The following is a 25229-nucleotide window of genomic DNA, read 5'->3' as shown; positions in this document are numbered from 1 at the left end:
AGCGGCGTGGTAAATATGTTAGCCACGCCCAATTCCTATGTAATCTGACAAATTAACTAAAAAAAAAAACAAGAAGTGCATATTCAGATTTCAATTGAAGATTAGAAGGGCAAACATTTTTTTTCTTAATGACTTGCACAGATGAGTTGTTCACCACAAAACTAGCAATGTGAGATAACAAAATCATGATTAGTTTTGATTTCTTGGGGAATTTAATTGTATGCATTTTTGCATTCCTTTGGCTTTGCAGCTGACAGCGTGCACACAACCATACAAGTGAGAGAAACATTAAATCATTAATTGTTTAATAAATGACTGAGAAAAACTTTACTAAATACTCGGAGAGGACAAAATGACATCTATACTGGCTTCAAAATATTTGTACACCGTCTTGTAAACATAATATTTTTTCAGCAATATTGTGTTTTTTTACTTTTTTTCTGTTATTTATTTCTCATTTGCTATATATTTTATTAATTTGATGGTTAATATATTACATACTTTATACATAGCTAAAATGCTTTGGCAAAAGGCTACTGTGCAAATGTCATGCCAATAAAGCAACTTTAGAGAGAGTGAGATCAGCTTTTACCTGTCAGTGGTTGCACATGGCTCATATAGAGCGTAAAAGAGAAATAGTGGATTTCTTTTTTATTTCAACAGCCTTTATTAAATGACTTTGACCCATTAAAAAAAGAAACCGTGCATAACAGTATCATGATAAATAAAAATATAGTTAAAAATCACATTAGTTTTTGTTTGTCACATGTAGTTAACCATTTATGTGCTTTGGGTAAAAGTTGTGTTTCAATCTGGCTACCACCACAAGTATATTTCAAACCTGTGGGAAACACTGGGTTAGTTTTGATACAATATTTGCTTACAACTAGTGTATGATTTTGTGTGTGTGTGTGTATTTCAGAATACATCATGCTGTGTGAATGTCACCAGCTGACATGAGCAGCAGGAGCATCAGAGCAGACCTCATTAATATTCACGGCCCTTCCTAATAAGGTAAAATCAGAGTATGTGTTTGTGTGTGTGTTTTTAAAAATTGTCCACCTGAATGGAAAATTGTCTTTGGCTAAACCAACACAACAAATACTTAATGACATACAATAGAATAAATTCACACAGACCAAAGTTACACAAATTACATTAAAAAAGAATAAACATACAGTTCATGGCTATCACCCAGTAAGGTTAAACACTTGGTGAATTCATTATTTTGATTGCATTTGGAACGAAGACCTTTTAAAAACCTTTTTGTTTACTCTGAAAATTCTATAAAGTCTGCCTAATTTCAAAAGATCAAACTGGCAGAAAAGGGGATGAGAGTCATCTGCAGGATAACTCTCATCTTTGTCTCTGTCCTTCACGTGTAAAGTTGTGTTAGTTGTTTCTGAAGCCTGCCAATTATTATATTAGCCATGGAAACAATCATGGGAAGTTTATTCTTGAGTTTGCAATTTAGATGCTCATACCAGGCAGGCAGATGATAGGTTAAAACACCTTCTGCACTCGCTTTATACACAAGGTCCAAGATATTTCATCTTAGGGCCATTTCCTAGGGTTGTAAATGGACCTGTAAAACAGTTTCTGAATCGTTTTTACTACTTTTATTTTATTTTTTGTATGTAGGTAGAGAACAATTTAAAGGTGCAGTATGTAAGTTTGACACCCAGTGGTTGAACTAGCTATTGCACTCCTGGTTCAAAACTCACGCAAGCACAGGCTGCCAGCAGTGTTGTAGTCCTAAAAAAAGGTGGTGTACTATTACCTACCCAACCCAAAATTTAAATAAAAGTATATAGGCAAAAAAACGAGTGTTCAACTGGTAAAGGTTGAGTAAATGATGACAATTTTCTTTTTTTTGGTGAACTATCGATTTAAAAGGAAAAATTGTTAAACAATTTTTTTTCATTTAAAGCGAGATGCTAATAGTCTAATTCTATTCAATGATTTATGCTTAGCTAACAGTGCCCCTTGGCGTCACGGTGGCGCAGTGAGTAGCACAATCACCTCACAGCAAGAAGATCGCTGGTTCGAGCCTCGGCTGGGTCAGTTGGCATTTCTGTGTGGAGTTTGCATGTTCGCGTGGGTTTCCTCTAGGTGCTCCGGTTTCCCACACAAATCCAAAGACGTGGAATAGGTGATTTGGTAAAACATGCGTAAAACATGTGCTGGATAAGTTGGCGATTCATTCCGCTGTGGCGACCCCAAATTTATAATGGGACTAAGCCGAAAAAAAAATGAATGCATGAATGAATGAATGAATGAATGAATAATAGTGCCCCAGCTAAATTTTCTGAGTATATTAAGCTGTGGTAAAACCCAGCTGTTTAACTCTACGGGACTTTTACAAAAATATTTATTTATTTATTTTAATACTGAACAAAAAACAAGTTTCAAGACAGCTATATTAAGTATTGTATGTTGTTAACATACTGTAAACTGTAAATTTAAAATACAAATCAGAAAAACAAAACAAAACACACTTCTTCAAAAACTCAAATAAGCTGCACTAGCTTATTTAATCGTTTTATTATTGAAAAAAGAATCAATCAAGTTAGTTACAACAATTTAGTTAACTTTTATTTAAGTTAACTCAATAGGGTCTGTGCATACATAGAAAGACAGCTTTTTAACTTTCTTTACTGGATTATTACTTTATATTTAATAGGCTGCTTTAAACATCAATCCGCTATTATGTTTGATTGTCACATTTGTGCATGCTTGTTTTAAACCAAGCTAATAGGAGTCTAGATATAACACTAAAAACGATGAGGCAAAGACAACTCATAAATCATGTAATGATATGCGATTTAAAAGGGTAACTAGTATGTAATAGCGACAGTAGAAGACAGTGTCATTCCCTCTAGTGGTGGGCACAATTAAAACAAATGTCAAATACTGTTTTCGGGGGCGATTTTAGGATTTTAATTTTAGAGAAACTCAGCTTCTCATGGGGTAAACAAAGAAAATGTATAATTATATATGTACACATTTTTAAGTAAGAATTTTAAATTAATACACCTTAAAAGTTTGACTAATATGGCTGGGCTGTAGTAGTTTTCCACTGTATTGTATAGACAGGCATAGCCATTTGAGTTCTGAATGAGACAAATAAGCTCAACACCTGTTTACTGTAGTACAAATCACTTTCTCTATTCATGTCATTTTTTTCCATGTATTAAATAAATAAATCTGCCACTTTGTGAGGACGTAATGTTTCTGACATATCTAGGACATAATGTTTCTGACATATATAGGACCATATATGTGCTATACATATAGGCGACATATATATGTTTCTGGCATATATGGGACATAATGTTTCTGACATATATAGGACCATATATGTGCTATACATGTAGGCGACATATATGTTTCTGGCATATATGGGACACATGTTTCTTGCATATATATATTTGTATGTATATGTATGTGTGTGTGTGTATATATATGTGTAAATGTGTGTGTGTATATATATATATATATATATATATATATATATATATATACACACATACATATAAATTTCTGTGGTGTTTCGTTTGGTGCAAACAGCCAAAATGCTTATCACTGCATATTTTGTCACCTAGTGTGTTGTAAGGACATGGGGTTACAATTACAATATTATTTTCTAATTAATAACCACCTCATGTGGAACTCTGAATCTGCATCTCATTTCGGAGTCTACTAGTCTCCACCGGAGGTCGCATTTCGGACACTTTGAGAGCCTTCATGACTGAATGAATCAATATGCAGTTTTCTGTGCTGAAATATAATTAACTAAACTGGTATTGGGCGGGTTAAAGGGACCAAAATAAAGACCGACGCTCTGGCACGGAACACATTTTCAAAGCAGAATATCTGATTTTAGCATTATTTTTCAGATAAACAAGAATTCTCACTTGGCATGTTTCTTAAATATCTGCAAACATATTGTGGTTTTTTATGCTTTAGAAGAGTCCAAAACTTACATACAGCACTTTAAAACATATTGTCTCAGTGCATTCTATTTCCCCTTTAACCTCATGAGACCTCTGTGTATAGTACCGTGAGGAGCCGCATGTTTTAATTTTGTTTAGCCTGTTTTTTGACTCTCAAAGCGCCCATAAACATTGACATGCATTATGTGAGTCAGTGTCACCGAGGACCACAGTTTCAGCTAAAACTGTTCTTTAATGTTCTAATGAAGAAAAAAAGTTTCCTACATCTTAGATAGCCTGAAGGTGAGTAAATTAAAAGCAAATTTGAATTTTTTTGGGTCAACTATGCCTTTAGGCTTTTACAGCAAATGATGAAACTAAAAGGGTAATAGCACTCTACAAAAAAGTTTGGAATTCATTTAGCTGCTTTTTGTTACAAAAGTGAAATGTGAATTATTACACACCGTACAGCATGGAAAGAAACATCAATGTTTTTCATGCCCCAAATTTCATTTTCAGGTTATTTTTAGGTGCAGCATGTTTGTTTTGTGTTTTGACAATTGATCTTCTAGCTAAAAATATCCCAAGGGCATATGCATATTTGAGTCTATATTAAGTTACCACTTATAAATCCAGACAGACACAGATACACTTTAGTTTCCAGTGAGCAGCATGAAGCCATTGGGAATCGTTCAGCAAAGGGTAAGGATTGACTGACAGAGTAGGCAAGAAAGTAAGAGTGAGAACCCTCTGAATACACTTTTATTCCAGCCAGCGACATGGACATGATATCGTTTTCCCCCATCTTCTGATGAGGGCTGCCATTCCCTCCATTTACTGTGACCTGCCAAGCACATCTGAAAGGCTTTTCACACAATAGAAAGAGTCTTTTCTAAAAGAACAATGTATAACCTATTATTGAAACCCAGGAGAGCGCAGGTCAGGCACGCACACTGTAGTTTATGATGACGATAAATGTCAAATGCATTTTGTGCTCACATATGAAACAGAAGTCAGTGATAATGGAATAGTGTCGACGCCATTTCCCTATTTTGTTTTACTTGCGCAATATGGAGCTCACTATCATTACCATGCATGTGTTAGATGGAAATATGAGAAACATTTTAACATGTTAAATATATATGTTGAGGTAGCACAAATATGGAAAATAATTATAGAAAATTGCTAGGTTGTAAGCTTATTTGTTTGTCTGGATGGGGTCTGATTATACACTGAGAAGGAGTAATGATTATGGTTTGGATGAGACTTTGTTGCTTCGTAAGAACAGAAATGAGCTCTGTATTTTCTGACGTGGCAACTGGAATTAAGTAGAAAATTTGCTTACTAAATTATATAATGTAGTGCTCTTTTTGTGAAGATGATGAAGTTATCGATGCTTAAACCATGAATGTCTAGTATGATTTCTAATTTGCACCTTAATAAGTGAGAAGATTAAGCTCTGGACACTCCCATTTTCTTTTTCTGGTGTGCAGGAGGAGGACTAAAATCAATTAGCCACACTACAAAATCCCCGGTGTTGAATTAACACCCATTAAGCCCCAGTCAGATCACATGATTTTCATTGTCGGTTATGAAAGTCACTATGTCAAATTACGCTCTTTTTTTTTTTCTTGATAAAAATCTTGACTTGTTATGGGTAACAAATGTGCCAGACTACATGTTGCTTCATGATCCCGTGACGTCTACGACGATCGTTATTTCAATCTCAATATACAATGATGTATGCTGACAACTAATAACTACACTATTTAAGGGCATTCGTTATGGTTAGGATCAAACTTTTGATTTCTTTTTTAATATTAAGATATTTTCTTTGAAACCTAAATGTATATTTTCCTGCCAGGGTTGTTTATTAAACACTCCCTCACCTGAACTTGCTGTGAGTCAGACAGAGAAAATGAAAGCACATGAGCAGCAGCAAAGAAAAATCAGATGCTCAAGACATAAACTTTAAAATAATGACATATTTAAAAAAAATAGTAAATATATAATTGAGATTTGTGATACAACAATAACAGTGAAGCATTAATTAAATTCCTATTTTCCACAGAGCGAAACACATCATCCACCCATATATAAGTGGAGGGACACAAACAAAAATATAATTTGCATATTTTTCTCAGAGGGCTGCAGTGGGTAGCACGTTCGCCTCACAGCAAGAAGGTCGCTGGTTCAAATCTCGGCTGGGTCAGTTGGCGTTTCTGTGTGGAGTTTGCATGTTCTCCCCATGTTCGCGTGGGTTTCCTCCGGGTGCTCTGGTTTCCCCCACAAGTCCAAAGACATGCGGTACAGGTGAATTGGGTATGCTAAATTGTCCATAGTGTGTGTATGGATGTTTCCCGGGGATGGGTTGCAGCTGGAAGAGCATCCGCTGCGTAAAACATACGCTGGATAAGTTGCCGGTTCATTCCGCTGTGGCGACCCCCAGATTAATAAAGGGACTAAGCCGAAAAGAAAATGAATGTATATATTTTTCTCAGAAAAAAATCTTTTTGAAACAAATTTTGTTTGCTATAATTTTAATCTTAATTTTAATTTATTTTTTGTTGGTCAGTTATCTATAAACAAGAACAACGAATACCATTAGAGGTGATGCTCTTCGAAACAAGTCTGCTATATGCACCAAAACACGTATTGCTGTGAGATTGTGTTGGTTTGTTAAATAAAATAATAATCTAGCCTAAATAAATAAAAGTGAAATATTCAGTTTCAGAGAAGCCTGTATAAAATAGTTTTCACTATTAATGACAAACTTGAAAAAGCAGGAAATGCTTTTTCAATGTATTTGCAGCACTGAACATGTTCCTAGATTACCTCGGCGGAACAAACTCTGTTGGAAGGATGAGAAGGATCAGAAACTCATTGTGAGAATGGAGATGTCTGCGTATTTGTGCCAGTCTGTCAGATAAAATTGCTTAAAACACCTTAATATTTTAGAAGAAGTAATTAAAGTTTGCACAACCAATTACTGATCTTATTCACCTGTGACCCACTCATTAGTAAATATGCAGCATATTTTTGATTACCTGACCAGCAAATTAACCAAATGCACATAAGAAGTGATAAGGAAATACTGCAAGATCACATATGAGATCGGAGTTCTCGAGTGAAACTAAATGATACCCCATTGTAGTACACCTCAGACTAAGTGCTCCTGCTTAAGTTTTCCCATACTTTCCTCCAATTTTGGGTCCAAATTGACAGAAAAAAAATCAACCTTTCTCGGATCTGAGGCCATGAGATTTCTACTCATTGGCTGGAGGTTATAATCCGAACAGTCTTCACACAGAAGAATTTTGAATCACTGACAGGTTCAGATATTTATCGTGCCAAATATGGGGGCGGCAGTCTCCCCCGCCCACACTCATCAGCGCTACTAAACCGACCAGTCACAGCGCTTGCGTTACGCATCGTTGCGACGTGTAGTTACATTTTTTTAAGAGGTGCATGTCAGCGTCGGTGACGCCACGGCGAGGGGTATGTGACCGCACAGAGGTTGCGCCGGACCATACGCGTGCGCTTGACACAGAAGTATAAATCAGCCTTGAGTGTGAATGCAAGAGTGTACATGTGTTTTTCAGTGCTGGGTTGCGGCTGGTAGGGCATCCGCTGCGTACAACATATGCTGGATAAGTTGGCGGTTCATTCCGCTGTGACGACCCCTGATAAATAAAGGGACTAAGCGGAAGGAAAATGATTGAATAAATGAATGAATGAATATCTTATGTGCATTGGTGAAACATTGGCAGATTTCTCTGTTTGGGTCTTTTTTTACTTTCGCTCTTTGACACTTCATTTGGATGCTATAACTGTGTGTTACAAATGTAAACTAATGTTAGTGTTACGTTAACACTGTGAATTTTGCTGAGTACTCAGCCACATCAGTCCCCAACTATTCCTCTTTTGGCCTCTTTTATAATTTGATATAGTACAGTACGGTATACATCTATGTCTGTTTCCACTGTCAACAATACAAAAAATCAAACCACTTTTCTGGCACTGTTTCCTTGTTACCTGTTACAGCACCAAAAGAGTGGAGCTAGAGTCAACGATGACTATTGGTCGTCTTCAGAGAAACGCCACTTGCGTGTGCAGACAAGGGAACAAAAACACAGGAAGACATTTTTTAAATACACTAATAATAATATTTGAGATAATTGTAATAATACAATGACTGCGTTGTTACTACGTGTAACCTGTAATGAACCATAGTGCTCAGTGGAAATGAGACATTTTCTTGGCCAATCTAAGTAGTAAATGCTACATATAGTATGTTAGTAAAATCTATGTATGATTGAATGTGAAACTTATTCTAAAGGAGGAAAATATACAGTCCAGTGCAAGTGTACATAAGGCCAAAGTGGCATTGGCCCATTCATTTTGACTGCTGTCCACCCAATCAATTGAGACATAAGTGTTATTTATTTATTTTCAGGCAAGAAGTCAAAATCCTATAGATGTAATATTAAGTAGTAGGGGAAGTAATACAATTCTGGTGGATGACCAGTGATCTTTAAGTTTGCTTCTATGCAGTGGAAAATAGTATATTCATGAGCTGTCAATGTAAACGATCAATCCAGTCTATTCTGCTCCCTCTGAAATGGCACTGTATGGGTTTTCTACTGTGCACAGTACAACATCATTGAGATCCCATGCAAGCCTTATTGATACTAAAATGTGACATGTAAATTGGCCAGAGAGAATGGTTGCCTTTTTTTTTTTTTGCCACAATGCTGTTTTAAGGAGAAAATGCTCAGTAATGGTGTCAATGACTGCCTTTACATGGACATCAGTTATCAAATTATTTGCCTTAATTTGAATAAGACAATAATATGATTAAGGTGTTTACATGAATGTTCTTTTCATGATCCCATTTTACATGTTAAAGCACATAATTCGATTAACATCATTGCGCCTCTATGCTATCCACGTTTCCTCCGGAGTTTCATGTAATTTCGGGTGTGTCATTTTTAATTTGTTGACTTTAACTACAGTTTGGCACTTTCTCTTTCATTCAGGAATATTTCATGCCCGATGACAAATGTCATGCAGTTTCCTCTAGGATTTTTTTCCAGCTGTGGCGGCAGGCCTTTTTTTTTACACAGATCTACCAACTACCTGTGGCGTTATTTCAAGGACATATGTCATGAGCGCAGTATTACATGTCGAGATCGCATTTATGTAATAGCCTACGAGCATGCGAACTTCTTTGCTTGCGCGCTGATTTCCTCTGCTCGTGCACATAACTTCTTGCACACCCCCTCAAATATACGCTGCTCAAGCGCAGATGTTCTTGTGCACTCTCAAATAAACGCTGCTGAAGTGAGATTTAGTGCGTTTATGTAACGAGTATGTCTCCAACATTTATTACATTTGCTTGAAATATTTATGAATTTCTCCAATAGACCTACAGAGTTGTATTAATGCGTCCTGAAGTAAAGTGAAACGGCTATACGTCGTGTTTGCTGGCCTCACACATCATGCACCTGTCAGTCAGTCAGCACGTAACCTTAAAGGGTTAAACAAATAACGCACAGCACTACTGCGGTCACAGAAAAGTTCACGCTGTTATAATTCACTTACCTTTTAATACGTTTTGGTGCGATTATCACCCGCTATTAAAAAAAAAAAAAAAAAACACGACTGAATGTGTTGAATGAGAAGCTGTAATGTAGCCATGGCGGGATCAATTTTGGCGTGGTGCCCTGCCATAAAAGAATGAATGTAGCGGAAACCATGTCATATTGGGCGCAAGTATAGACTGATGGAAGAGTGTTGTTTTAATGGAATTGCATACTGCATGTCGTATGAGTAAACAAACGTCGGCATTTCATGATGCAGGTGTCTGTGGTCCTTCACTGATTCGGTAGGTGCAGAGAATACTGTGAAACAGCTGTGTGTGTATGGAATATCTTGTCGCAAAATGCAGTGAAAATCTTACATGATGGTAATAGTTGATTGCGGTGTTTACTTGTCTGTGCTGCACTTTTAATAATGCGACTAAAATTGGCAAACTCCACATTTCTTAATTCGATTTCTGTTTAGTTAAATTAATCAAAAACCACTGTTTGCATGGTAGACTCTTAATCAGAGTATTGTCTTGATCACATTAAAATCGGATTACTGGTGTCCATGTAAACATACTCGATGTCAACCAATTGCACATGAATTTGCACATATTTAAAATATAAGATAGACATCAAAACAGCTTGATTTTCACCAACAAAGTTTGCATCGGTTCATCCAGTATACAATAGACATAGTCTAAAGGGATATTAAAGGCAAGCAATGATTTCACTGATTGCAAATTTTTTTAATGCGTATAAATTTAGCATAAACATGCTGTTTAAACTACAGTTTGAAGGATTAGTAAAGCAAGTAATCTGTAAGAACTCAGGCCTGAGAGCTTTGTCAGCATGTATCGTCCGGATTAAGTTGAAGTCAGTGAGGCGTAGAAAGATAGTGGGTTTTTGTGGTACTGGGAATGTAATTAATTAAAATGCTTGTAATGGCTGTACTGCCGATTATAATGGCAACACTGATATTCAGCCAGACAGTAATCTGAAGGGAACATCGTCTAGAAAACCAGATTTGTGTGTGTGTCTGTGTGTATATGACCTACTTGTGCATGCACACCTCTAATTGTGTGTTTCCTGTTCCTTGGATCCAATTAATGGCTGTAAAGCATTTAAATTTTCACTCTGTTTGAATTTTGTGTCGATTTAACAGCTAATGCATTAGCAGATGAGAGAAAAACACTGAAGTTATAGGAACAGATTAAAGAGATAACAGCCAATAACATCTTAAGCACTTAATGAAACCAAAACAGAATACCAACTTTTACTTTCACAAAGACTGGGTGTAAACACACCCAGTTTAAAATGATAAAGATTAAAAAAAGGTGAATAAACAAGACCTTTGGATAATTGAAGTCTTTGCAGCAAGTTTAAATGGCTAGTTGAATAAGTACGTTTAATTTAAGCAACCCACAGATGGTAGATTGATTTTTAGCAGTGTTCATTGCTACGGTAACTTGCACAACACAGCTATCCTGCTGATAAACAGAAATTATTCTGGGTAAGTAATTGAAAAATGAACGAATCAGCTGTCAGGATTATAAAATATTTGAATCCCCCCCCCCCTCTTGTTCCTCTCGCATCAAATGAATGCAGATCACAGAGAAAGAGTATTAAAGGAAGGTAAAGAGTACATCAAACTGACACTCCATGTTTTGTGTCATTGACTGCTCTCTTTTAAGTACATGTGCTTTAGAGTTAATTATAAATTCTGGAATAAAGTCAACAGGGAAGTGCCCCTTTATTCTGTTTTAAACATTCCTGTTTTTATTTCCAACTATAAATTCTTCTGCAAAGTAGAAGCATATCCTATCCTTGGTACATATCTATGTAAATCAATTATGGAAGTGAAACTAGAATTGTTGACAACTTGTCTTAAAGGGCTGGTCCACTTTGATATCATATTTTAAACTTTAGCTGATGTGTAACGTAGCTGTGTGAACATAAACAACCTCTCTGAATGTAATACGCTCAAAATCAATGCAAAGGGAGATATTGGATTTTACAGAGTTAGCTTGGCAAAGTCTACAGCGAATAAAGTTTGGGGACTACAGAAAAATACTTCCGGATTAGTGAGATCAAAAACCCTTCAGGTTATGCGCATTTACCATGCGCATACACCCCACACAGTGAAGGGGCGTGGCCAGAGGCGCTGTAACGTTACAGCAGAGAAAGCAAAAATGCCATTCAAATGCTGCTATTTCCATAGAGCTTGCTTTGTTTCTGTATTTGGGCTTCCAAAAGACACGACACAAAGAGAGAAGTGCTTACAATTTCATTTTAATGATGTTCCAGAGAATTTAAAAAAATAAATATAGCTAGCATTTGACAAAGGACAACTTCCAGAATCTCTCCCAGTTCAGTGCTGGATTCGGCTAAAAACTCCTCAAAGGAGGAGCAGCTCCAACCATAATAGAAAGAGCTTTGGAATGTGTGAGCCACAACCTGTAAGAGTTTTTATTTATTAAAATTGATTTATTACATGCATAGTTTCCAGCGTTAACTGTATGTTGTATCAAGGATGGAAACAAGGAAGAAAACAACGGAAATGCTGCTTGGCACCATTAACAATTTAGCTACAAATTCATATTTATCCATCAAACCACTGTATACACCCACAATCTTCAGCAGTCCTGCAGTGTCTCTCTATGTAGTAGCTTTCCCTGCGTTCTACATATTAAATAACAAACTCGCAAAAGATATGTGAATGTTTCATATTACTTACACATGCTTATAACCCGAATATATGTGAAAGACACTTGTCAGATTGTATTTTAGGGAGCAGGCATGAGGTTCAGCTGTGTCCTTTTCATTCTCTGTCAAACTCAGGGTGCACTCACACTATGGTATCCGAACCGTGCTCTAAATCAGGCTCATGCGCGGTTCAGTTGGCCGGCCTTGGCCTGGTTGGAAGATGTGTGCCAGAGCGAGGTTCACTTGTGCTTTGATGCAGTACGCTTGTAGTGTGAGTGCAAAGCGTGCCAGAGCCCAAAACTGAAGAGGCTGCATCACTTTTAGGGGACTGTTTCATATGGATTTAATAATCATTCTTACTGTTTAATGAACAGTATAATATACTTTAAACTTTAATAAACTTTAATGTTTAATGAACTGTCATAGTTTATTAAAGACGCAAACCCCTCGCTGCACGTCAGCTACACCTTCAGGAAACCTCCTAATACCTTCAGCACGAGGACTTTTATGGTAATTTATGAGCATCAAAAGTGGTGTATCTGTTCAGCAAAGTGTTTGACTGTGTGTCACTGCATCCCAAATGACTAAAAATAATACAAAACGATATAACTAAAGCATTCTCCTCTGTGCTAAGCTCTTCCTGTTAAACTGAACAGTCGCATCATCGATGACATAAGTGTGCTTAGGTCCGGTAGGTAAAAATGCAATGTGAGTGCAGGCCAAGGGAAAGGGGAACTGTTAGGAACTGTACCTAACGTGAGGACGCCTTCACTGACACAGCTACACTGACTGACAATATTTACACAGCAGAGGCAAAGCGCGTTCTAATAGAGACGTGATGCTTCTGGTGATGTATAGCTGATCCATGAATCACAGCACATTATGTTAGCTCATTGGTTTTCAAACTGTGGGGCGTGCCCCACCAGGGCGGTGCCAGCACCTATTAAGGGGGGCGCGAGACATTGAGGCGTGCACTCAAGTAAATTATGATGACAATTATTATGCGTTTACTAGAGGGAATAATATGATTAACGTTAGCTTCACAGCTAATTATCAGGCACATATAGAGTTATTGCGTTCCAATAAAATATATACAAATAAAATGGACCCAGTTTTTTTAAAACGAATGACGGTGAATGAATGAAAGTAAACCGGTGAGCCGTCTGACAAAAAAGTTCCCTTCTAAATCAAATCAGCAGGATGCCCTTCTAGATCTTTCTCTTACTTTGAAGACTACGTTTACGTGGATAGTTTAACTATCAGTAATAGTTATTTGCCTTAATCTGAATAAGACAATAATATAATTACGTGAAGTTCTTTTTGAATGTTGCATCACCAGGCTATTCACGTTTCCTGCAGAGTCTCATGTAATTTTGGGTGTTTCATCTTCAATTTCTCAACTTTAACTGCAGTTCAGCAGTTTAACTTTCAGTCATGAACATTTCATTCATGTCCCCGTGACAAACTGTGGTATGTGACGCAAATATGAAGGACTGGTGGAAGAAAGTTGTTTAATTGATACCGCACGTCGAGTGGAAAGGAAAAAAACGTCCGCATTTCGTGATGTGTGGGTGTGTGCGGTCCTTTACTGACAGCCGTGTGTGTGGATCTTGTCACAAAATGGGGCGAAAAGTCCTACATGACGGTAATAGTTTGATTGCAGTGTTTACTTCAATAATGCCACTAATATATGCATACTCCACGTCTTAATTCCATTTCTGTTTAATTCAGTTATGACTTCAGTTGCATTAAGGTAATCAAAAATCACAGTTTAAATGGTAGACTCTTAATTAGAGTGTTGTCATAATCATATTAAAATCGTATTAAAGTATTGTTGCCCATGTAAACATACTCAATGTTCGACTCAACCACCCCGTCAGGGCTCTGCAATCTTGGCTTTGCGAAGCAGCATTTTCTGTATGTATGCTATGGCTCATGCTTATTGGCAGTGGAGGATGATTTACGGTTAGTCGTGTCAGGAATCCGACCACAGATTAGCATGTTGTCCTCACAGAAAAAGGCTCAGCCATCAAACTGAATCAGGTAAGCTGTATATTTACGTTTCAATGTAATTAATTCTATGCACTTTAAACCAGGCAAGTAATATGTGAATGATGTTTGTGCATGCAATATAATTTTGGCTTGAGGGATGGGTGTCTGGGGGGGCGCGAGTGAAATTAGACAAACTTGCGGGGTTGGGTGGGGGGGCGTGTGTCCTAAAAGTTTGAAAACCCCTGTGTTAGCTGCCCAATCAGAGCCTCTTGAGGGCAGGCTTTCAGTGGAACTAGGAAATATGACATTTTCATGTTAGCTGAGTAGCAGTATATAACTCAAGTAAGATATGAAAAAATAACCAGATTTTTCACAAATGAAGCAGGAGCACACATTAGTTTACATCTTAAAAACACAAACAAGCCTTAAAAATATGCTCTGGACCACCATTAAATGGATCAATTAATTAAGGATCAATTGTTCCTTGTTGGAGAAAGAGAAAAAAAAAGGTTGATTTTTAACCGCAGTATTATTCTTCATGAACAGAAATATTTGAAATATCATAATGGGGAAAATAAAGCATAAACTTATTCCAAAACTCAGTTTATTCAACGAAGGCACATAATTAAAAAACAGGATGTGCAGAATGGCATATCAGTAGATTTGGTCTATTTTTGAAATGCTTTTAAATATGTTCAACTGTTTGTTTGCAAACTGTATGTTGTTCCTGTTTAATTTTGTGGAAACTATGAATCTTTGATGATCAGAAAGCACAAAAGAACAGCATTTATTTGTACTGAAATCCTTTGCAACACTATAAAAGTCTTTACTGTCAAGACGATTTCATCTGTCCTTGCTCTTATGCCAGTGCAGTGTAATGGTTAAGAAGATGGGCTGCTAACCAAGAAATCCCATATTCCATCCTGCCTTATCAGCATTTTGACCTTGAAGTGAGCAGTATAGCTTCAGGGGTGCTGTCCCAGCAATTAATGTACTGTAAGTCACTTTGATTAAAAAGCAGCTGCTAAATGGCACGTAACTACAAATGACATTTTCAGAGACTCATAAACTCACTCTGTCCTTCCACCACAAGCTGTAGATCATCAGGCATAAGCAGCAATCACATAGACTATTAATGCAACATATTTTTACTTGATTACACACAAGGTGTCATACTGACCAGTTTTGCCAGTTTTTTCAGGGGGGTAAGAAGGTTTGCATTCTGGCACAGGATGTCCACCCCAGATTGACAAGTTACTTTATCGTGGAGACCGTGTGTGACTGTCTCATCAGTCATCGAAATGTTCGACTTTTACCTGACAGGGGTCGAGGAGGACTGATGTAGAATTTGTGTCACCTCTGCGTGTGAGTAAGCGCGCGCGTGTGTGTGTGTATTTGACTGCCACTGAGGGCCCATCTCACAGTCTGTGCATCTGACAGGGTTGTTCAGGTTCACTTGAATTACACAAGTCCTCTTGATTTTTGATTCATCTGAGAGCACTCCGAGGGTTCCTACTAAGAGAACAAACATACTTTGCTGGTTGAGAGAGAGTTCACATCTCTCTCACTCATTTATATGCATTTAAAGGGATAGTTTGTCCACAAATGTAAATTGTCAACATATTCTTAGATTTTTCTAATGATTAAATTAAAGTGAGTAAAACTGTTGTCGCTTGGAACTGTTAAGCTGCTTTCACTTGATTTTTTTTAAATAATGCAGACTGTTAATTTATTTATTTTAAAGGCGATGGGTTTACTCCCTTTTTAGAGTTAAGTCCCTTTAAAAGCAACAGTGTAACTACGACTACTTTTTACAGTGTATCATTAAAACAAATGATTGTTGCATTGCCTCACTTTTTGTCAGACATTATTAATCTCTATACCAAACTTGAGTAAGAAGTGGTGGGTCGGTGCTAAATATACCAAACTGTATTACATTAAAGTTGCTATGGTAACTTTCTAATTTATTTATTCATTCATTTTCTTTTTCTTTCAATTTCATTTATTAATCTGTGGTTGTACTTATCCAGCACATGTTATACGCAGCGTATGCACTTCCAGCTGCAACCCATCACTGTGAATCGTCCATACACACTCATTCACACACATACACTATGGCCAACTTAGCTTACCCAATTCACCTATACCACATGGACTTGTGGGGGAAACCGGAGCACCCGGAGGAAACCCACGGGAACACGGAGAGAACATGCAAACTCCACACAGAAACTCCAACTGACCCAGCCGAGGCTCGAACCAGCGACCTTATTGCTGTGAGGAGAACGTGCTACCCACTGCGCAGCACCCCTTTCTAATTTAATATTTAAAAATATATAAAAATACTCTAATTGTATTAATAATTATATATATATATATATATATATATATATATATATATATATATATATATATATATTTTTTTTTTTTTTTTTTTTACATTTTATAATGTACTTCCTACAATAAAACCAATTTTAATAAATAAATTTAAATAAAATAAATAAAAAAAAGTTTATTCATAACAAAGTGTTTTTTTTACCTAATAGTGAAATATATGACTCATACATAAGTCAATATCTAAAAAAAAAGTGTTTTAGGGTTTCATAACACACAAAATCTGATTAATTCACAACCTTTGATTTCAGTTTAGCTTTTTTGTATTTTAGCAATTAATCCAACAAACAAAGGTTTATGTTGAATTAGAAAGGATCATCTCAGTTTAAGGGGTTACCCCCAACCTTTCCCATCATTTATTCATCTCTTTTTGGTTGGTGGGCCATATCAAAGGCTACAATGGGCCAACTTTGGCCCGCGGGCCCTAGTTTGGACATCTCTGTTCTATACATCAGGTAATTTTTTTATGTTTCTACCCATTAAAATATATAGGCATCTTCATATTTTGTGAAGGGATCCCTTGTTTTTGTCATTTTGGGACTTGACAGATCAAGTCTTCATTCACTTTAATTATACTGAAAGTATACAGTTTTGGGGTGTCACGGATTGGTCAGGCTCTCACGATCCCCACTCACGAAGATCACCATCACCTGACTTCTAATGAGCACACAGCTGCATCACATTCACGAGCACCAGATAAAAGCACAGCACTCCAGTCGCTCATTGTCCGGGCTCGTCTCGACGAAAGCGGACAACTGAGCGACCACTCAGCGTAGTCATCCTCAGCTAATACAAACGCTTTACTTACCTGTTCTCTTTGTATTCCTCCTAGTCTTCCTGGTCCACCCGAATCGTCCTGTCTTCCAGTCCTTCCAAGTCTGTGTCATCCTCTGTCAGCTGTATCTGGTGTGTGCTGTCCATCCTCGTGTATTCCTGTTACCCAGCCACGGAGGAAAAGACCCCAACATCATTCCTGATCCTCCTGGCTATCCTTCATGTGCTCCTTGTTGTCATTTAATAAACACCCTAACGTTTCCTTACCTCTGTCTCCTGTCCGCTTCATAACAGAAGCCCGGACCATAACGACGACAACATGAGCACCCCCGATCACTTTCAAGAGCTGGTGGACCAGTTGAAGCGGATTCTACAGCCACCAGCTCCACTTTCCAACGCACCACCAGCACCGAGCACTTCCGCCTCCACAGTTTCTTCTTCGGCCCTTCCTTCCAGTCCCATGGCCCGACCAGCGCCCTACTCAGGCGGAGCGGGGGAGTGCAATGGTTTTCTGTTACAATGTTCCCTCATATTCGAAATGCAACCTTCTCTATATCCCACAGATAAGTCAAAGATCGCCTACATCGTATCACTACTCTCTGGGCCTGCACTTAAATGGGCTGAGACGATCTGGAACCAAGCCGGGCCGGTCATGAATTCCATCACTACCTTCACGGAGTATTTCAAAGAGGTGTTTGGACGTTCTGATGGGGAAGTAGCCGCTGGAGAGCAGCTGTATCATCTAAAGCAAGGTACTCTATCTACACAGGAATATGCTCTCCGGTTTCGCACTCTAGCAGCTGCAAGTGGATGGAATGAGAGATCGTTGTTGACCACGTACCGGCTCGGCTTGGAACCCACTCTCCGAATCCAGCTGGCCACATTAGATGATACTATGGGTCTGGAGAGATTCATCCAACATTCTCTCCGATGTTCCGATCGTCTCCGTTCCTATCAACAGGACACCATCACCCCCTCGTCTGCACTCCTCCAATCGCCTGAGTCAACAGCCTCTCCAGAACCAGAACCCATGATAATAGAGTCTGGAAGACTGACATCAGCGGAACGACAGAGGAGGCTGACCCGGGGTCTGTGTCTATACTGCGGTGTCAGTGGACACACCCGTATGGAGTGTCCCCTTCGTCCCATTCGGACTTCAGTGAGTGTATTCAGTACGAATATTGAACAATGTAAACCACTTACTACCACCGTACAAATAACTACTGCCTCTATTTCTCTCCTTGTCACAGCCCTCATCGACTCCGGGTCAGCAGGGAACTTCATCTCCCAATCCCTCTGTCGTCAACTCCACCTACGTACTGAGGCGTCCTCGCATATATACCAGATACAACCGATAACCCAGTGCACTCGATCTTCGACCCGTATCCATCGACAATGCGAAGACATCCTTCTTCAAGTGGGGTTGTTACATCAAGAGAGGATTCAATTTCTGGTTCTGGAGGGTGCAAATATGGACATCATTCTAGGGCGCCCGTGGCTGGTGAAGCACGATCCCATCATCTCTTGGGGCACAGGAGAGATAAAGAAATGGGGATCTGGATGTACACCTACCTGTTTTCCAAATCTCCCTCTTCAAGGTCGGAACCCCATTTCTTTGTTTACAACATCGGTCGAGAGTCCTCCTGAGAAGCAGTCTATCCACATTCCTAAGGAGTACAGCTCCTTTCATGATGTCTTCTGCCCCAAGAGAGCTTCCCAGCTACCGCCGCATCGGCCATGGGACTGCGCGATCGACCTAGTTCCAGATGCCCAGTTGCCAAGAGGTAGGATCTACCCGCTCTCGCTTCCAGAGAATCAGGCAATGGAAGATTACATAAGGGAGGCTCTGAGTCAGGGGTACATACGTCACTCAAAATCACCAGCCGCCTCAAGCTTCTTCTTTGTGGCCAAGAAGGACGGAGGGCTGCGTCCATGCATCGACTACAGGGTCCTAAATAACGGTACAGTAAAATACCGATATCCCCTTCCTCTGGTACCAGCCGCTTTGGAACAGCTCCGAGAAGCTAAAGTCTTCACTAAATTGGACCTCCGCAGCGCGTATAATCTGATAAGAATACGTGAGGGGGACCAATGGAAGACAGCATTCGTGACCCCTACTGGCCACTATGAATATGAGGTCATGCCTTACGGTCTGGTCAACGCCCCCTCCGTATTCCAAAACTTCATTCATGAAGTCCTCCGGGAGTTTCTTCACCACTTTGTAATAGTGTACATAGATGACATCCTCATTTACTCCCGGAGTGAGGCCGAACATCGCCAACACGTTGCGGAGGTCCTACACACATTGAGAGAACATCACCTCTACCTCAAAGCGGAGAAATGCTCATTCCACCAGAAGTCGATTCATTTCTTGGGATACATCATTGACCAAACCGGTATACGTATGGATGGGAAGAAAATTGAGGCTGTTCTATCCTGGTCAGAACCCACTTCCATTAAGGAGCTCCAGAGGTTTCTTGGGTTTGCTAACTTTTATAGACGGTTTATCAAGGACTACAGCAGGATTACATCACCTCTCACTAATCTCCTCAAGGGTAAACCCAAAGGACTGGAGTGGACCAAAGAAGCAGCCGCAGCCTTCCGCCTTCTTAAGAAGGAGTTCACAAGGGCCCCACTCCTGACTCATCCTGACCCAAATCTTCCTTTCGTGGTGGAAGTGGACGCATCCACCACCGGCGTCGGGGCAGTATTATCCCAACATCATGATACACCGCCCCGACTGCATCCCTGTGCCTATTTCTCTCGGAAGTTGAGCCCGGCGGAGCAGAATTACAGCATAGGAGACAGGGAGCTTCTAGCAATCAAGCTAGCCTTGGAGGAGTGGCGTCACTGGTTGGAGGGAGCCAAACATCCGTTCCAGGTGATCACAGATCACAAAAACCTCCAATATATCAAAGAGGCCAAGAGACTATGTCCACGTCAAGCCAGATGGTCACTTTTCTTCTCACGTTTTGATTTCTCCATTTCCTATCGTCCAGGACCCAAGAATCTAAGAGCAGACGCTCTCTCTCGTTTACACGAGCATCACGATCATGAAGAACTCCCAACGAAGATTCTTCCCGAACACATCTCCATTTGTCCGATCACCTGGAACGCTCCTCCAGTCGTTGCCACTCCGGAAGCCCCTGCTCCGCCGGGATGCCCTCCTCATCGGCAGTTCATACCACCTGAACACCGGGTAGATCTGATCCACTCCTTACATACCTCGCTAGGCACTGGACATCCAGGGATCAACAATACTCTCTCGCTAGTATCCCAACGATTCTGGTGGCCAAACATGGCAAGGGATGTGAGGCAATATGTTCAGGGCTGTAAGGACTGTGCCCAATCCAAGAGCCCACGTCATCTACCCGCTGGAAAGCTCCATCCCTTGCCGATTCCGAACCGTCCCTGGTCACACCTAGGAGTGGACTTTATCACTGACCTCCCCTCGTCAGAAGGTAATACCTGTATTCTAGTCATCGTAGATAGATTCTCAAAGTTTGTCAAACTAATCCCTCTGAAAGGTCTTCCCACAGCCTTTGAAACAGCCGACAATATCTTTAATCAAGTCTTCAGGTCATTTGGTATTCCAGAAGATATTGTGTCGGACAGAGGTCCACAGTTCATCTCACGTCTATGGAAAGCCTTCTTCAAGCTCCTAGGTGTGGCCGTCAGCCTCTCTTCTGGATATCATCCCCAAACCAACGGGCAGACAGAGAGGAAGATTCAGGAGGTGGGACGGTTCCTGAGGACCTTCTGCAGTGGTCACCAGAGCTCCTGGAGCCAGTATTTGGGCTGGGCAGAATATGCCCAAAATTCACTGCGGCAACCCTCCACCGGACTCACGCCATTCCAGTGCGTCCTGGGCTTCCAACCACCGCTCTTTCCCTGGGATGGCGAACCATCTGATGTCCCCGCAGTGGATCACTGGTTCCGGGAGAGCGAGAGAGTCTGGGACGAGGCTCATCAACATCTGCAGAGGGCAGTCCGTCGAAGCAAGGTAACCGCCGATAGAAGAAGGTCTGAAGAACCCAGATACACACCCGGACAAAAGGTGTGGCTATCCACCCGGGACATACGCATGCGACTGCCCTCTCGCAAGTTAAGTCCCCGATTTGTTGGTCCCTTCACCATCGTGGAACAGGTTAACCCCGTCACCTACAAACTACAATTACCCTCTCACTACCGTATTCACCCTACATTCCACGTATCACTCCTGAAACCCTATCACGATCCTGTTCTTCCCTCCACAGAGCCTGACCACGAAGAGGAACCCCCTCCTCCACTGCTCCTAGAAGAAGGAGCCGTCTACGCAGTGAAGGAGATCTTGCGTTCCCGACGTCGTGGTGGCCAGTTGGAGTACCTGGTGGACTGGGAAGGGTACGGCCCCGAAGAAAGGACATGGGTTCCCAGAGCTGATATTCTCGATCCTAGTCTCATGGTGGAGTTTCATGAGAGCCACCCTGAGTTCCCAGCGCCTAGAGGCAGAGGGAGACCACCACGGCGTCGGAGGTGTCGGCCCTCAGGAGCGGGCCCTGGGGAGGGGGGTACTGTCACGGATTGGTCAGGCTCTCACGATCCCCACTCACGAAGATCACCATCACCTGACTTCTAATGAGCACACAGCTGCATCACATTCACGAGCACCAGATAAAAGCACAGCACTCCAGTCGCTCATTGTCCGGGCTCGTCTCGACGAAAGCGGACAACTGAGCGACCACTCAGCGTAGTCATCCTCAGCTAATACAAACGCTTTACTTACCTGTTCTCTTTGTATTCCTCCTAGTCTTCCTGGTCCACCCGAATCGTCCTGTCTTCCAGTCCTTCCAAGTCTGTGTCATCCTCTGTCAGCTGTATCTGGTGTGTGCTGTCCATCCTCGTGTATTCCTGTTACCCAGCCACGGAGGAAAAGACCCCAACATCATTCCTGATCCTCCTGGCTATCCTTCATGTGCTCCTTGTTGTCATTTAATAAACACCCTAACGTTTCCTTACCTCTGTCTCCTGTCCGCTTCATAACATGGGGGTAATGCATTATGAGTAACATGAGTTACGTAATAATATTACTTTTCTAAGTAACGAGTAAAGTAATGCATTACTTTTAAGTAGTTAAGTAATAATTAAGTAATAAGTTTAGTAATAATATCTGAGTTGCTTTTAAAAAAAATGTAATGTGAGTTACATTTTAGTTTATTTAATTCCCTTTAAAAACTAAATTACCGAATTATAATGAACGTAGCCACGTTAAACACAATGAGAGAATACAGGAACAGAAATGAAGACGACAGAGCCTTACATTTCTGTGATGGAACTATTCTTATTATTTTGAACACATGGAAGAAAAGGAAAGAGGATTATCTGAGTGGACAGTTCTCTGAAGATAACATACATTTTTATGTGGTTTTTTTAAAGGTAATTGAAGGTTATAAGTGTGTTGTTAATTGCAGAGCTCCTTTATTAAAAAAAAAGAAGAAGAAAAAAAACCCCCTGCAAGTTCTGAAAGAGATCAAGCCTCATCTAGGTCAGAAAAAGTAACACAACAATAACTCAGAAGTAATGTAATGCATTACTTGCCTAAAAAATAACTAAGTAACGCAACTAGTTAATTATTTAGGGAGTAACTCAATATTGTAATGCATTTCTTTCCAAAATAGCTTTCCCCGACACTGAAAGTGGCCAACATATTTCTTTAAAAATGTTAATAAAACACAATAAATTAAAAAATCTCTGTCAGACATTTTGGAAATGACTATGCCTACATTACTGAAATTGGAAAACTTGTTCATTTTTCACAAATCATGAATGCAGGGACAGATTATTGATGAATAAAACATATTTTTGTGCAGTCCTTTGCACAGTGCAATGTACAAAACCTTTTTCACAAGACCACAGAACATTTTTATAAACATTTTTGTAAACATTTGATTGCATAGAAACTATCTATCTCCGTATTCAGACTTTTCTCTCTCATCTTTTCACTTGGTTATACCCAAGTTCAATAAGAAAACCGATTATATTTTTTTAGAAACAATTTTGTAAACATTTGATTGCATAGAAACTATCTATCTCCATTTTCAGATTTTTCTCTCTCATCTTTTCACTTGGTTATACCTAAGTTCAATAAGAAAACCGATTATAAGAAACAATCTCAAAACCATGTAAAAACAAGGTAAAATAGCATGATTAGGCTTATTTTGTTTTATGTTTAGAATTAAACTAGCTATTCAGGGGGCACTGGACACTTTGCTTTAAAAGTGCCTTGAAGTTAACATGTTTCATCTGAAAAATGGAACCAATGTGTTGCATAAAATGTAGAAAAAAAACATGCATTTCCAATCGCCCCTATATATATATATATATATATATATATATATATATATATATATATATATATATATATATATATATATATATATATATATATATAATTTTTAATAGTCTAGAATTGAAAACAATTTGTGTTCTAAATAATAAACAATCATGCATGGTTTTATAATGAAGATAAAACAAAATCAGCATGATGCACAATGTAATGTATAACATACAAGTGGCATCACTCAGAGTGAGTAAGAATAACCCATTGTTTAATCCCAGCTTTGTATTATGAAAACATATTCATAGAGTGCCCGAATGCCGTGGGCCACAGCTGCAATCTATGCTAGACACATTAAGGGGGAATTAAAGGAACCAAATGTGTTTTTCTCATCTCCGCTATAATAACCTATATTAAGCTCAAGCAGAGAAGAAAGGAACAAGAAAAACAGAAACTGAAAAAGGTAAAGAGTTTTATATTTCAAGTTGTTGAAGCTGAGTTTAATCAGAACATCGGTTAGTCAATATTTGCAAGCTCAAACACTTAGAGAATCTATTTCAGGGACTCAGTGAAGAGGACATCCGATTGTAAAGCAATTGGACAGCTTTGTTAAGTTGACCACAACTTTGTGTTCACAACTCAAGGATGTCCAGAGCCCAGGGGTCTGTTTTTCATATGTGGGTTACTCAGTTAACTGGATTTGATTTGATTATTTATGATTTGGCACAATACAGGATAGCTGTGTTCTTCAAAATTCATTCAGGTGTTATTGTCATAGCAACAGGTCTGTAAGCCAAAGTTCCAGTTAAACAAAATATCTGATCTCTTTATAATAATAAACATAGGTGTTAAAGACTCTTTAATTTGACAAATAAAATGTTAGAAAGTGTGTGCAATGGTAAAGGTTGATCAACATCTGTAAGGTGTCAATAATAATGATACAGTAAACATCAAACTTCGTAAACAAACAAAAAAATATATGATTATCAAATCTGAGCTTTCAAGTAAAGAAACCAACCATCATTGTTCAAATACATATTGCAACATTACAGATTGTGAAGTTAAATGACTACATTACCCCCTATGCTAGAAATTTGTCAGATGGGTAGCTAATGGTTGGGATGCACAAGAAAAGAAACCAAAAAGCCACTCTGGCGACTTTTTTTTATTCACAATCTCTTCACTGCTGCTATACGGCACTCATTTTCACGTGTGTTGTTGTACTGACCTGAAGTGACAAGCGCGAGCGTGTGCTTTCTCCACCATTTTCTATGGCGTCTCTTGTAACTAGGCGACTGTTTTCTCAGAGGATGACAAACACAGAAACCATTGTTGCTGATCCGATGCAAGTTTATGGAGAAAAGTAAAAAGCACTGCAGTGTTTGAGTGCACTGTGTTTGTCTGAGGTAATTATTGCCGTTATTACTGAAATGTATATATTCAATACAAAGTGTGAAGCAGATTGGTTAGTTCTACTTACATGAATCACAGTGGCATTGCTTCCAAGGCTCACGCTCATCAGCCACGTTT

Source organism: Danio aesculapii, chromosome 11 (genome assembly GCF_903798145.1).
Source record: "Danio aesculapii chromosome 11, fDanAes4.1, whole genome shotgun sequence".
NCBI classification, from domain to species: Eukaryota; Metazoa; Chordata; class Actinopteri; order Cypriniformes; family Danionidae; genus Danio; species Danio aesculapii.
Note: the sequence above shows the minus strand (reverse complement) of the source record.